Below are 13,572 nucleotides of genomic sequence, written 5' to 3' on the forward strand. Positions count from 1 at the left end.
TGGTATGAGTGTTTCGTCTCGAGTTTATACAAGTTGTATTTTTATATTTGGTATTGTCTTAAGCGATAAGGAAAGCTTTATAACATTGCATACTTTGTTTAGTTCCCATTAAAATTTTAGTTATTTCTTTTTTTATCGAATTCAGGTTTCAGCATTTCAGCTACCCCTACCTCCCACCCCCGGTAAATAATGGATTCAATCCTTGTGGGTCAAAGGTTGGATATTACAATGAACTGAAGCTTGGTTGTGACTTAAGGTGAATTGCTGCACGTGTTATTGGAAATAACAAATGTAAATAAACCCCGATAAATCGTACGAGTAGAAAAGTAACTGGTAAAATCGAAATTTGGAAGTCTGGCCTAATTATTTCTTTCAGAAAGGTATGTTTAGTTAGTCTAATCATGGTTATGTATCGACATTGACAAGTCCGGACATCGACATGTGCAGCCGGGCACACACACACAAACATACACAACACTCCCCCCCCCCCCCGGACGAGACTTCATGTTAGGCATAGACTTGTATATGATCATGAATCATATATACTGAAAACATACGGAATTTTTCTCGGTTTGTTTTCTTTATATCGTTTCATGCACTGAAGCTATTCACTGACTGTGGCTGACGCTACTCCATCGTATTTGTGTCAGTAAATTAGGGCACAAGAAATTAAACAAATAGGAAACGATCACGCACTTTTAATCATTTGAGTATTTGTCAACCAATCATTTGATTTTGTTTAAATTGATTTAATTATCCGATAGACGTACGACTGTTTTACCGACTTAGGGAAAAATTATACCTGGGTGCCAAGAAACTGCTAGCCGGTTTCTGTTTGACCTTGAGCAAATTAGAGATATTGATTGCTATTTTCAATGTATACACGCGCGAGTAAAACGGCTGTTAGAATGAATGTATTTAACGGATATTTTTCACGGAATTTAAGTTATTCTGTCGCTTATTGGTGCGAAGTCGAATTATTAGGATTTACCAGTTTTTTTAAATTCCTTGGAAAAAATATGTATGTGGTAGCCTGAGTACTTCTTGGTGATGTACGTGTGATGTGTCTATTTAGTGATGTTGACTTGTATTTCTGACGAGTTTTTTCAAATGATTGTTGGAAAGGCCGGAGCGCGTACAGATTCTATCCCTACCTGTATTAAACTCGAATGACTCGTCATATAACAGCGTGAAGCACTTGGTGCTTGTGTGTTTATAGTGTGTGTGATTTGGATTTGTAACGTAGCTCTAACAGTTTTTTCAGTCATATCGCTACGATTTCTGCAGTATGGCAGTTTATAGTGATGTCTAGCACTCTGGCATCATGCTGCAGACATGTAGCATGATGTCCCACCCAGTCACAGTATCCTGACACCAGGCCGACCAGTCATAACACTAACCTCTTAATGCTGAGCGCCATGCGAGGCATCTGTTAGTTCCATTTTTATAAGTCTTTGGTATGACTCAAACGGGGATCGAACCCGCGACCTCTCGCATCCAAGGCGGACGCTCTAACAACTCGGATGCGGGAGGTCGCGGGCTAGAACCACGGCATGATGTCCCAGTGCTAGACATCGCTACAAACTGCCACACTGCAGACATCGTAGCGATAATTTGTTAAAAATGTCCATCTTTGAGATAAGACATTGTACTGTAGTGTACGATATATTACTATCAGAGGGCATTCGCAATTTCGGGATAAATCCTGCTTTTCATTCCGAGAAAGTATGCCGATAGCTGCATTCGTACTACCGCGGCCATTTACCTAACAAGAGTTGCCCGAGATGATGCGAATACAGCAAACGTCTTGTTTACGTCTTACAGTGAATATAATCGTAGTAATTGCCGAGGTAGTTCGAACAGATTTCGGTTTATATTTATGGCACACAAATTTTCCGGCGCAATAATACATTATTTTTCTGTTAATTACTCGGCCGACATACATACAATGCATATTCTTCTCTCACAGATGTAGCAGAGAAAATTCCGGTTGCATCAGAGGTATGATTTAATAAAGTCGTGAGTGTTTAGACATTTATATGCTAGATAAACTTATTTGTGTGTGTGTGTGTGTGTGTGTAATTCTAGTCATGTGGTATGCCTTTCATATAATTACCCGTGCGCCATTTTGTATGAAGAACTTTTCTAGAAAGAAAATTCAGTGTGATATATGTCACTTCTGAAGTGCAAGCTTGAGTGTGTGGAGTTACAAGTACAGTCATATTCTTTCCCATGATGTTTACATTGCCAAACACATTTAAACGATTGCCAATGAATTATGAAATAAATTAAAAAACGTTGATATGTATAATAGACTTAGTAAAATGTTGACACAACTTATCCGATACATTAGAGAAGCCCTTGAAGATGCGAATATTACATATACCTTGCCTGTTTAATCAAATATAGACTGCTCTTGAAGAAGGTGTAAATTGAACTGTCTAGCCACGTGTCAGTTAACCATGCAGTTGTATGCTTCTTCATTGTTGAAGCCTAATGACTTGAACATGACCATCAAGTGACCATCAAGGATCCAGATCGATGGACTTTAGTACCTATTTTTAAAAAAAGTCCAAATCAAAGTTTATTCTCAAGAAATGTGCTATAAGCAGGCAAAGTTGAGATATACGAAAGTCATCATCAAGCCCAAACGGTGGCTGTATAATGTTGGTAAAAGCCTAGTGTTTATTCGAGACGGGTATCCACACACTTCAATCACATTTTGAACCGTACACGTCCGCATACGAGTCCATATGTCAATTTTAGCCACGGCCACATAGGTTTATGATAACCATTAATTGTTTTCGTAGTTGCTGTCGTTTTCTTTTTCTTCTTACAAATCACAAATCCGAATTCGATTTTGAAGAAGAAAAAAAAAGAACCAAGGAGTAAAATCATATCTCCGCCTTTTGCATTGTAACCTGGATCGCATGCTTTAGATTCAGTTGTCTCTTCCATTTCACAGATCCGTTCCAACCGCTGTGATTACTATATCTAACAGAAACAATGCGTGTGCTTCTTTACGTGGCCGCGGGTATAGCACAGGGCATACACATTTTATACATTGTTATGTGGCATACTAATGTATACTTTGTTGACCCTAAACAGGTTTTTCACATGTTTGCCGAAACACCAAGAAAGTTGTAAGAAACGAAGGTAAAAGTCCTTCCCAGCGTGTTCTTGTAAATGTTTGAACTTTTGAACATTAACAGTTCGTGATCACTCACATAATCGATCATTCTAAACTTTTCGTTTTGTTATTGTTTATGCGATAAAAATTCTTTTCAAGTAAAATAGATGGGAAATCGATGAGATTCATATCGCAGTACTGACAAGTTTGTGGCCTAGTGGTTAGAGCGCCCGCCTCATATGCGGGAGGTCGCTGGTTCATACCAAAGACTTACAAACTGTACTAACAGCTCCTTCGCTTAGCACTCGCATATAGAGGTTGGTGTTATAGAGGCTGGTGTTAGTACCGGTCGGCCTGGTGTCAGAATAATGTGACTGGGTGGGACACGATGCTGTATGTCTGCGGCATGATGCCCCAGTGTTAGACAACAGTCTTAACTGCCACACTGCAGACATTGTAGCGAAAAATTGTTAAAGTTACGTTAAAAATCCAAATTACACACACATACACTGATAAATTGATCCGTTTATGGACTAACTTGGTCTGGATGCAGCGTTTGTCAGTTTATAGGTTATTTTTCTTTCATATGGCTACGTACTTCCTCTCCAATAGAAGATAAGGTATGTTGTATATCATGTTTAAATTTATGCGAATATGTATATCAATTGTATAGATATTTTACTTACAATGCCTCCCATAACTCATTATAGTGGAATTCATCTTCCTCACTCGAGATAATTGTTAATGTTGGAAATATAATTACTAGGTCCAAAATAGGTTTAAAAATACGAACGCATGAATCATTCTATTGTCCGAACAGTCAGTTGTTTAGGATAAAATATTATGTAGATTTTTCGATTATTTCGATAGCATGTACCTGGGGAAAACGTGCTTCGAAACCATGTGCCCAGAACATAATTACTTAGATACAATTTACCTGGGACATCATTGAGTACAATGTACCTGGGATATAATTACTTAGATACAATGCGCTTTGGGTATAATTACTTCGATACAATGTGAATGGGGTATAATTACTTCGATACAATGTGAATGGGGTATAATTACTTCGATACAATGTGAGTGGGGTATAATTACTTGGATACAATGTGAATGGGGTATGATATTTCGATACAATGTGTATGGGGTATAATTGCTTTGATTCAGTGTGCCTGGGTTATGTAGGAATTTTTTCCAGTTTGATCAACTATTTCATAAATATACTGACTTTCACAACTGTTTAAAGGAAGACCCAGACCTGTATTCTCACAGTCTCACATTGTTAATCAAAAGTAAATGAAAACATCGCTTTTGAAAATGAAAAGGTTATGTCCTTTAGCAGCTATGGTAAGTCCAGCATGTTGAACGTATTTAACATAAAATATCTTTTGTACCACTAAGCCAAAGCTCTAATAAAGTAAAATGTTATATTTATCAGTTAATACGTCAAGAAAATAGAACATATTTTTTTAATTTTATTTTATTTTTCAAAATTACATTTTTGCTTGCTACTATTTTTTTTTATTTTTCAAAAATATACTTTTTGTTGCTCAGAATTGTTGTTGTTGTTGTTGTTGTTCTAGGGTTTAACGCCATTTTCAGCACAAGATAGGCTATACGTGGCGGCCAGTATAACTGGTGGAGGAAGAACCCTGGAAAACCCAGGGAAGAACCACCGACCCACGAGAAGTGTTGCTCAGAATGGTTTGCCCACAAACGTGAAAGAGAAGCTCCACCATACAATATAAATATGATGTAAATATTGAATTAAAAATACAGTTTAAAAGCATTGTTTTTTTTTTTTTTACTGAGGCCGAACTTCTCTTTTTGAATTTAATGTTTACAAAATAAACAAAACAGAAAAATATTTGTAGAAATAATATGAGAGGAAGGTTGAATAATTTTTTTCTTCAGGAAAGTGTAATTTTTTTGTTGTGATATTTTGAGCTGGTAAAACTCGGTCATTAGCATATTTCGTGTTTGGAAATAACAATTTACAAAACATCATGTAAGTTCATTTTTTAAGCTAGCAATTTCAGAGCTATAACAAGCTAAATGCTAGTATTATTTACACTATGATGTACTAAAAAGACAACATCCTTCACAAAAATCGTATTGTTGTTGCTTTTGTTGTTGTTGTTGTTTTACATTTTCATCGAAAGTTATGGCTGTGACTACAGCAACGATAAAAATGAAATGCTGACATTCTAGACTAAATCATCATCATCGTCATCATCATCATCATCAAACCCGTAACCCAAGAGGTCGTTGGTGCAACACAGTTGACTATAACCAATTCTTTCCATCTTTCCCAGTTCTCTACTGCCCTTTGGGAATCTCCAAATCCCATGCCTGTCCACTCCTTAATGTTGTCCTCCCACCTCTTTTTATGTCTGCCTCTTCTTCTGTACCCTCTAACTCTGTCTTGCAAGATTGTTTTTGCCAGTCCAGATGATCCTTAGACATGACCGTACCACTTCAGTTTACGCTATTTTATAGTGGTCAAGAGGTTTTCATAGGATCCGATGGCTCGTTGGATCATGTTGTGGACTTCTTTTTTGGTTACATGGTCAATGTATGAGATGGCCAAGGTCTTGAGGTAGCATCTAATTTTGAAGGTTTGAATCCTTCTTTGTAGATCTGATGTGAGCATCCATGTTTCACAAGCATACCGAAAGAGGGATAAGACAATCGAACGCATCAGCTTGATTTTGGAACCATAAGCAATGTTGGTATCTTTCCATACTGGTCTCAACATTGTTATTGCTGCTGTTGCTTGGGAAATCCTGCAAAGTAGTTCTGGTTTGGAGCCACCATATGTGATAACTGATCCCAAGTACTTGAAGCTTGTTACTCTTTCCAGCTGCTGTCTAATGACCTTTATTTCTGCACGGATGCCGTTTGTGTTGTTTGTCATCAATTTGCTTTTTTTCGGCTAATCTCCATACCGTATGCTGTGGACGTTGCGTCGAGACGCTCAACCAAGTCAGCCAGTTCTTTTGCATCTCCTGCTAAACCATCAGTATCATCTGTGAAGCAAAGGTTGGTGATTGTTCTTCATCCGATGCTGACAGTGCCCGTGTGGTCATGCAAGGCATCCTCCATGATCCTTTCCAGGAAAATTTTGAAGACTGTAGGTGACAGTATACATCCCTGTCTGACACCAACTGTTGTTCGAAACCAATCTCCTCTGCTGACATTGATGAGGACCACTGGTGGCTTTGTCATAGAGGTACTCAACAACCTGTACCAGGTTTGAGCTGATATTGTACTTCTTCATAGTTGCTCATAGACTAAATACCTGCTGTATCAGTAAGATTGTTCGTCGTTTTTTAGGACCAATTCTCCAATGTATTATACAAATATGCATTCGTGGGTCTGTGTTTCTTTCCGGGGTTTTCGCGGGTTCTTTCTCCACCACTTACAATGGCCACCATGTATAGCCTATCTTGTGCTGAAAAGTGGCATTAAATCCAGCAGCAGCAACAACAACTAATATGCTTCAGTCTTAGACATCGGTCGTGTACGAGGGCTATTCGGAGAAATCAAGCAAGGTCGTGTACGAGGGCAACGTTTTTTACTAGTAAACAACATATCAGCGTTTCTCCACTAAATACTCTCCAGTACACACTTTCTCAGTCTAATTTTCAATTATCAAATACCATTTTGTATTCAGTTTTTGGTATGTTGTTCATACACTGGAGAACTGCACTTTCACCATGGTAAGTTTCAAATCGTCCACGTGTAGGCCAGTCTTTCATTTGGAGACAAATCAGGGGTGTATAGAGGATGTGGCAAAGCTAAATCAGGGTTGTATGAAGGATGTGGCAAAACAAAACCAGGGCTCTGTGGAGGATGTGGTAAAGCTAAATAAGGGCATATGGAGGATGTGGTAAAGCTAAATCAGGGCTCTGTGGATGATATGTGGTAAAGCTAAATCAGGTTTGCACGGAGGATGTGGCAAATCTAAATCAGAGATGTATGGAGGATATGGTAAGGCTCAATCAGGACTGCGTGGACGATGTGGTAAAGCTACATTAGAGCTGTATGGAGGATCTGGTAGAATCTGGATGCTGTTTTCCTTTAACGGCGGATTTATGCACCGGTGATGGCATTGCATGACATAATATGTGAACGCAACTTGCCTTAGAGAGTTTGACTGTAGCTGAACGCGCGACCGTTCCGGTGGCTTCAGTGGTTAGAGTGTCCGCCTCGGATGCGGTAGGTCACGGGTTTGAACTTCGGCCGAGTGGAACCAAAGACTTATTAGAATGGTACTCGCATCTGTCTCACTTGACGCTCGGCATTAAGAAATTAGTGCTAGGACTGGTTGGTCTGGTGTCAAGATAATGTGACTGGGCGGGACATGATGTTACATGACTGCAGCATGATGTCCCACTGCTCGACATCACTATAAACCGCCACACTGCAGACATCGTAGCGATATGACTAAAATGGTTAAAGCTACGTTAAAAATCAAATAGCAAGCGAGCAAGTACACACACACACACACACACACACTACTGCTGAACGCATTATATGACATAATCACGTAACTGAAACTGGTCTAATATATGCTGATATATGCTTGTTAAGTCACCATCTGAAGGTGCGCAAATTAATGTGCCCACGCGATTGTTTGTGTGTTTCTTTGTTATTGCCCAGTTACCTCGAAGCCTGGTATAGGATATACCATAATCTTATGAACGATTCTAATCTCACAGTATTTAGTGGATCGCAAGGAAATTTGATACGTTTTTTATTGCCATAATTTGAAGATGCTTATATCGACAAATTACTCTCCTGTAACAGTTTTTGTTATAGTTAAAATAGTGTGTAGCATGATCACGTGAGCACAGCATGATCATGTCATCAATGCTATCCACACTGGGTTTGATCGATCGTTGTGATAAACGGAACCCATGATGACCATCATCGGTAGATACTCATCCCAACAAATCAGTTTCTGCAATTTTGTTAGAGTTATTGCCCCTTTCAACTTGGGGCCTGATCTAGACTCTAGAAGAGTCACGGTACTTGTTGTTGTTATAGGGTTTAACGCCATTCTTCAGCACAAGATAGGCTATACATGGCGGCCAGTATTAATGGCGGAGGAAGAACCCGGGAAAACACGGGAAAGAACCACCGACCCACGAGAAGCTACCAGCAAGCTTTCTCACATATCCACATTGGCCGAGCCCGAGACTCGAACTCACGCAGACAGAGGTGAGATGGAGTGATCCGTGACGGAGAGCGCTTTAGACCACTCGGCCACTCGGGGCCCCGAGTCACGGTACTAATTAAGCTCCCATATTAAACATATGGAAACATCATCATATTCAATATTCAGTAACTTAAATATTATGGGTGCTGATGGTCAGACTTGTATTTCTCCATGCACATCTATCCTTGGTGCAAGCTTCTGTGTGGAGAACACCATATGACCCGCGGCATTTTTTTAAAATCTACATGTGCATAAAACACGCTATTGATTCTGCACCAAATGAATCAGGTGCTACTTTCATTATTGAGTACTCATAAGTCAAGCCTGTAAAAATACTAAAATTGCATCAATAGAATTTTGTCTATATATTTTTTTAAAAAAAATTACAGATAGAATAAGTTCTCAAAAGATATTTTTACTAAAATTTTAATTTTCATTATTAACCAATTACGGACTACCAAACCCGTATATATTCTATTATTTGTTCACCCATTTCTAGACTGGTTCACAGTTCTTCCGTATAATTAGTACCGTGTGTCCTAGAGTATGACTATCTTGTGAACGCAACTGGTAAAAGGATGATCTTGAAGTTCGATAAAAGGATGATGTTGGAGTGCGATGAAAGGATGATGTTGGAGTACGATAATAAAATGATGTTGGAGTACGATAAAAGAATGATGTTGAAGTACGATACTAGAATGATGTTGAAGTACGCTAAAAGGATGATGTGCGATAAAAGGATGATGTAGAGTGCGATAAAATGATGATGTTGGAGTGCGATAAAAGGATGATGTTGGAGTACGATAACAGAATGATGTTGAAGTACGATAAAAGGATGATGTTAAAGTAGGATAAAAGAATGATGTTGAAGTACGATAAAAGGATGATGTTTGAGTACGATAAAAGGATGATGAAGATAAAAGGATGCCGACAGAAGAATGTTGAAGTACGATAAAAGGATGATGTTGAAGTCGGATAAAAGGATGATGAAGAAGTAAGATAAAAGGTGTGTGTGATTAGAACTTTTAATAATGTTTCAGTCATATCGTTACGATGTCTGCAGTGTGACAGTTTATATGGATATCTAGCACTGGCGCATCATGCTGCAGACATGTAGCATGATGTCCCACCCAGTCACATTATCCTGACACCTGGTCAACCAGTCCTAACACGAACCTCTTAATGCTGAGCGCCAAGCGAGGCAGTTGTTTGTACCATTCTAGTAATTATTTGGTATGATTCGGCCAGGGTTCGAACCCACGACCTCCCTTTTCCGTGGCGGACGCTCTAACCACTAGGCCACCGGAGTGGTTGATAAAAGGATGATATTGGAGTACGATAAAAGGAATACGGATCACGATAAAAGGATGTCTTGGAGTACGTTCAAAGGATGATATTGGAGTACGATAAAAAGATGACGGAACACGATAAAAGGATGTTTTGGAGTACGATAAAAGGATGATATTGAAGTAGGATAAAATGATGATATTGAAGGGCGATCAAAGGATGTTAATTACGATAAAAGGATGATTTTGGAGTAGGAAACAATCTAGTATGTTGAGTACGACAAAAATGATGATGTTGTAGATACGGTTCACAAGATTATCCATAGCTTATGCACAGGGCAAGATTAAGGACGTGGATCACCGTCTTTCTTTCTACATGACTTTTGCGAGTATGATTAGGATATTATTTGTATCTGATTAATCCTTGAATTTAACATACACGTTTTGTCAAAACACACCATGGTTTGTTTTAATGTACTTTCCCTAGAGAGTCCGTTGATTAAGGAACTTACTACACTATCTGCTCATGACGATTTTAGAATTCCTTTCCTTTAATAAGAGCCAATTTACACGCAACATCCAACTTCTGAATTTCCTAGTATTTCTACCTGTGTGTAGTCTACCTATGTATAGTCTACGAACTTGATTAACTAGACTGAGCGTATACTTGTCCAAACCATATGGCCTCTATAATGGTAATATATTATTATCTAAACAGCCAAACAAAAAGGGCAACTTCACGTCAATAACACTACCTGCTGTGCAGGCAACTGCTCTAAAACATAGGTAGTTATGACTGTACCTTCGAAGCTACAAACTCTCAGTGACTAGGTACGTTCACATGATTACTTGTGCACAGTTGACCATACCCGCACCAGAAAAATCAGTCGTCTGTTACATGGTTTCATTGTAATCCAAGTCTCATTACCCTAAGCACGTTTTTGTTTTAAATCAAATAAACTGTATTCATGCAATGCATGAATTTCAGTTTCTTTGATGATCTAATAATTAATATCATATGTAATTCATAAATCGTGTATTAATTAATATCTAATTAAATTCAGAATTTAATAGTGAATATCATTTAATTCAAAAGTTACGTATTATTTAATATATTTAGTTCATAAATGATATTTTAAATAGTATATTGATTCATAAATCATGTATTAATTAATATCGTATTAATTAGTATCGTATTTAATTCGTAAATCATGTCTTAGTTAATATCGTATTTAATTTATAAATCAAGTTTATTAATGTCATTTTATTAAAAAATCATATTAATTTATATCATGCTTAATTAAAAATCACTGATTTTGCTACAGTTCTAAGATGTTCATAAATATCAGTCATTGTTTGATAGAACGATGTGATCAGTGGCGTAGCACACGCATTTTCCCCTTCTTCGCCAGCAGAACTTAATTCTGGGCCGCCACGAACTAGATTCAACGTTACGTTTAACCTGTTACCATGAATGCCCCTGAAATGGGTTTTAACAAATCCATGTATCATCACCAGTAACGCGCTCATTCAGACGTTTCTGTTCATTCTTTTGCTATTTGGCTGGGTATCCGTTTGGCGATTTTAACCACCGTCTTTGTTTATCAGTCAACAAATGCGTGACCCATCTTCAACAAACCTTTCTGGGCTTCAAATCATTCCTGAGCATATTAGAAACAGCTGACCAATGAACGCTTGTGATAATAGAAAAATGTTCCACTGTGTATAGATCTTCTATATTGTCCCATTGACAGTAGCCACTACCCGCTCAGCAATCGCAGACAACGGTCTCTCAGAACGGGGGTCATTGTCCATGGATTCGCGGCCATCTTTACAACCATGACACCACCTCAAAATTGCAAGATATGACAAAGAACGACATCCGTAAACTTTATCCATGTCGTCCTTGATATCAGTCAGAAAATACACTAAGAGCCCCCGGATTGTAGTATGCTCTTTGCTCAGCAGCAGAATTATTATCCTCCTCCGGACACTGGCATTTATCTATGTTATGTCACACGCGTGTGACTGTTGTTATCTAGTTTGTTGCACCTGCAGAGGAGTTATTGAACGTTATTGTGTCTTTCGATTGGTATTAAATATTTTGACATGTTAGAAAAACAAAAGCAAAGTTATAACATAGTATTAAGAACTTTTCAGATATGCCTCGTTCGAGTTAGATTACTACTTCCGGTAAGTGAAAACATTCGATTTTATTCTGATCATGTCCAAAGTCATAGTTTGGAAACAATCGAGTCACATTAAATAAATTTAGTCGGATTGTAAAAACAAGTGCAATTATGCATTTTAAGACACAGATTTCTGCAAAGAAGACAAGAATTATGTGTTTCAGGACTCCATGTATTACAAAAGCTGAAAGGACAAGAACCGAGAAAATTACCTGTTACACTGCACTTGGTATACCTCGTGGATTTTCCACAAAGACCATAGTCCATAGCGTATTCCAGTAACTAATCATTTACGAATATCGCTTTCTGAATGGTTTATGCCTTATGACAGATATGAAATCAGTGATAATCAGCACACGTTTGAAGTTCAAAAGGGAGAAATATGTGTGGATAAATATTATGACTTTAATTACCTTCCAAACATGAGGCATTTTGGGAAATTTTGTAAGGGTATGAGGATCGGAATAAATCTGAAGTTGAAACCAAATTTTGCTTGCCAAAGTATTTACTTCTTTCTGGGTTGCAGACTGTGATATACCGGTAAATCGTGCACACCTGCGTACTCTTCTAAACAGAAATCAGCGGTATCAAGATGTCTGGCATGTTACTTTGGACTCCTGCCGCTTTCTTGTTAAGTCTTTTGCACTCATCTAAGTATAAAACCACGGATATTGTGTTCCAATGAACCTCAAATGATACAGCAATAAAACTAAGACGATATAGAAAGTTCAGCTACGCAGTTCATCTAAAGAAAACCAATTAAGATATATTAGTACAAATTAATTATGACATATATCAGTTATATGACTCACATAATACAGTTTAGTATGTATACCTGTAATAAATGTATTAATTAACTTATTTTGCTTCCGATTTTGCGTACAGTTTGTGTAACAAGCTACCTGCGTACAGTTTCGTTTTCCTATCGTACCCTTCGGTTTCGTACCTGACACTTATCGTTTTGTGTAGTTTTTTAGTATTTAAGTGAGCCGCGACAGCTCAGTTGTTAGATTGTCAGACTCGTGACCCCAGGCTCGCGGGTTAGATACCTACCCAGGCCAACCCGTGTTGGCTGCCTCGTCATGTCTTTGAGAAAAACGCTTAGCTCCCATTTCCTTGGCATGATATAACCAAGAATGTGTTAAAAGTGCCCTGAGAACCAATCAACCGACCCACCCCAGACTGTCATTTTCTCTGAGTATCGTACCTTTCTGTCTTCATGTCGCTTCCGACTGTTTGCATGCCCTGTCGTACGGTGCGTACCATCTGATTTACAGTTTCCACTGCTGCATGTAACATGTACGTATTCTTCTTTTTATTTTTCTTCTTCTTCTTCATCGTCATGATCATGATCATGATCTTCTTCTTCTTCTTCTTCTTCTTCTTATTATTATTATTATTATTATTATTATTATTATCAGTACTATTATTATTATTATTATTATTGTTATTATTATTGTGTAGCTATGTGAAGGTCATATGTGCGTTGACGTCTACATGTATATATCAAGTATACTGTACATGCAATTAGTTATATACATACGTAATCGTTATCACATACAGTGTACACGTATATCTAATGCGTGAGTTCGTTTAAATTGTCACTTGCATGATTATCATCAGTAATACCATATACACGTAGACATTACTCACACGTATGTAAAGGTTATGACGTGCTTAAAAGGCCATTTTCGAACGAGACGTGTATCTCAAGCATGCATGTATATATATATATATATATAT

General features: G+C 37.9%; 1 protein-coding gene across 2 annotated transcripts in view; it reads left to right on the forward strand.

Moving 5' to 3' along the window:
- The window catches only part of LOC149802165 (insulin-like growth factor-binding protein 7), an 89,994-nt gene that overhangs the window by 23,324 nt on the left and 53,098 nt on the right, over positions 1-13,572 (forward strand). The window lies entirely within an intron of this gene.

Source organism: Sinohyriopsis cumingii, chromosome 4 (assembly GCF_028554795.1).
Source record: "Sinohyriopsis cumingii isolate HCF-2022 chromosome 4, ASM2855479v2, whole genome shotgun sequence".
Taxonomy (NCBI): Eukaryota; Metazoa; Mollusca; class Bivalvia; order Unionida; family Unionidae; genus Sinohyriopsis; species Sinohyriopsis cumingii.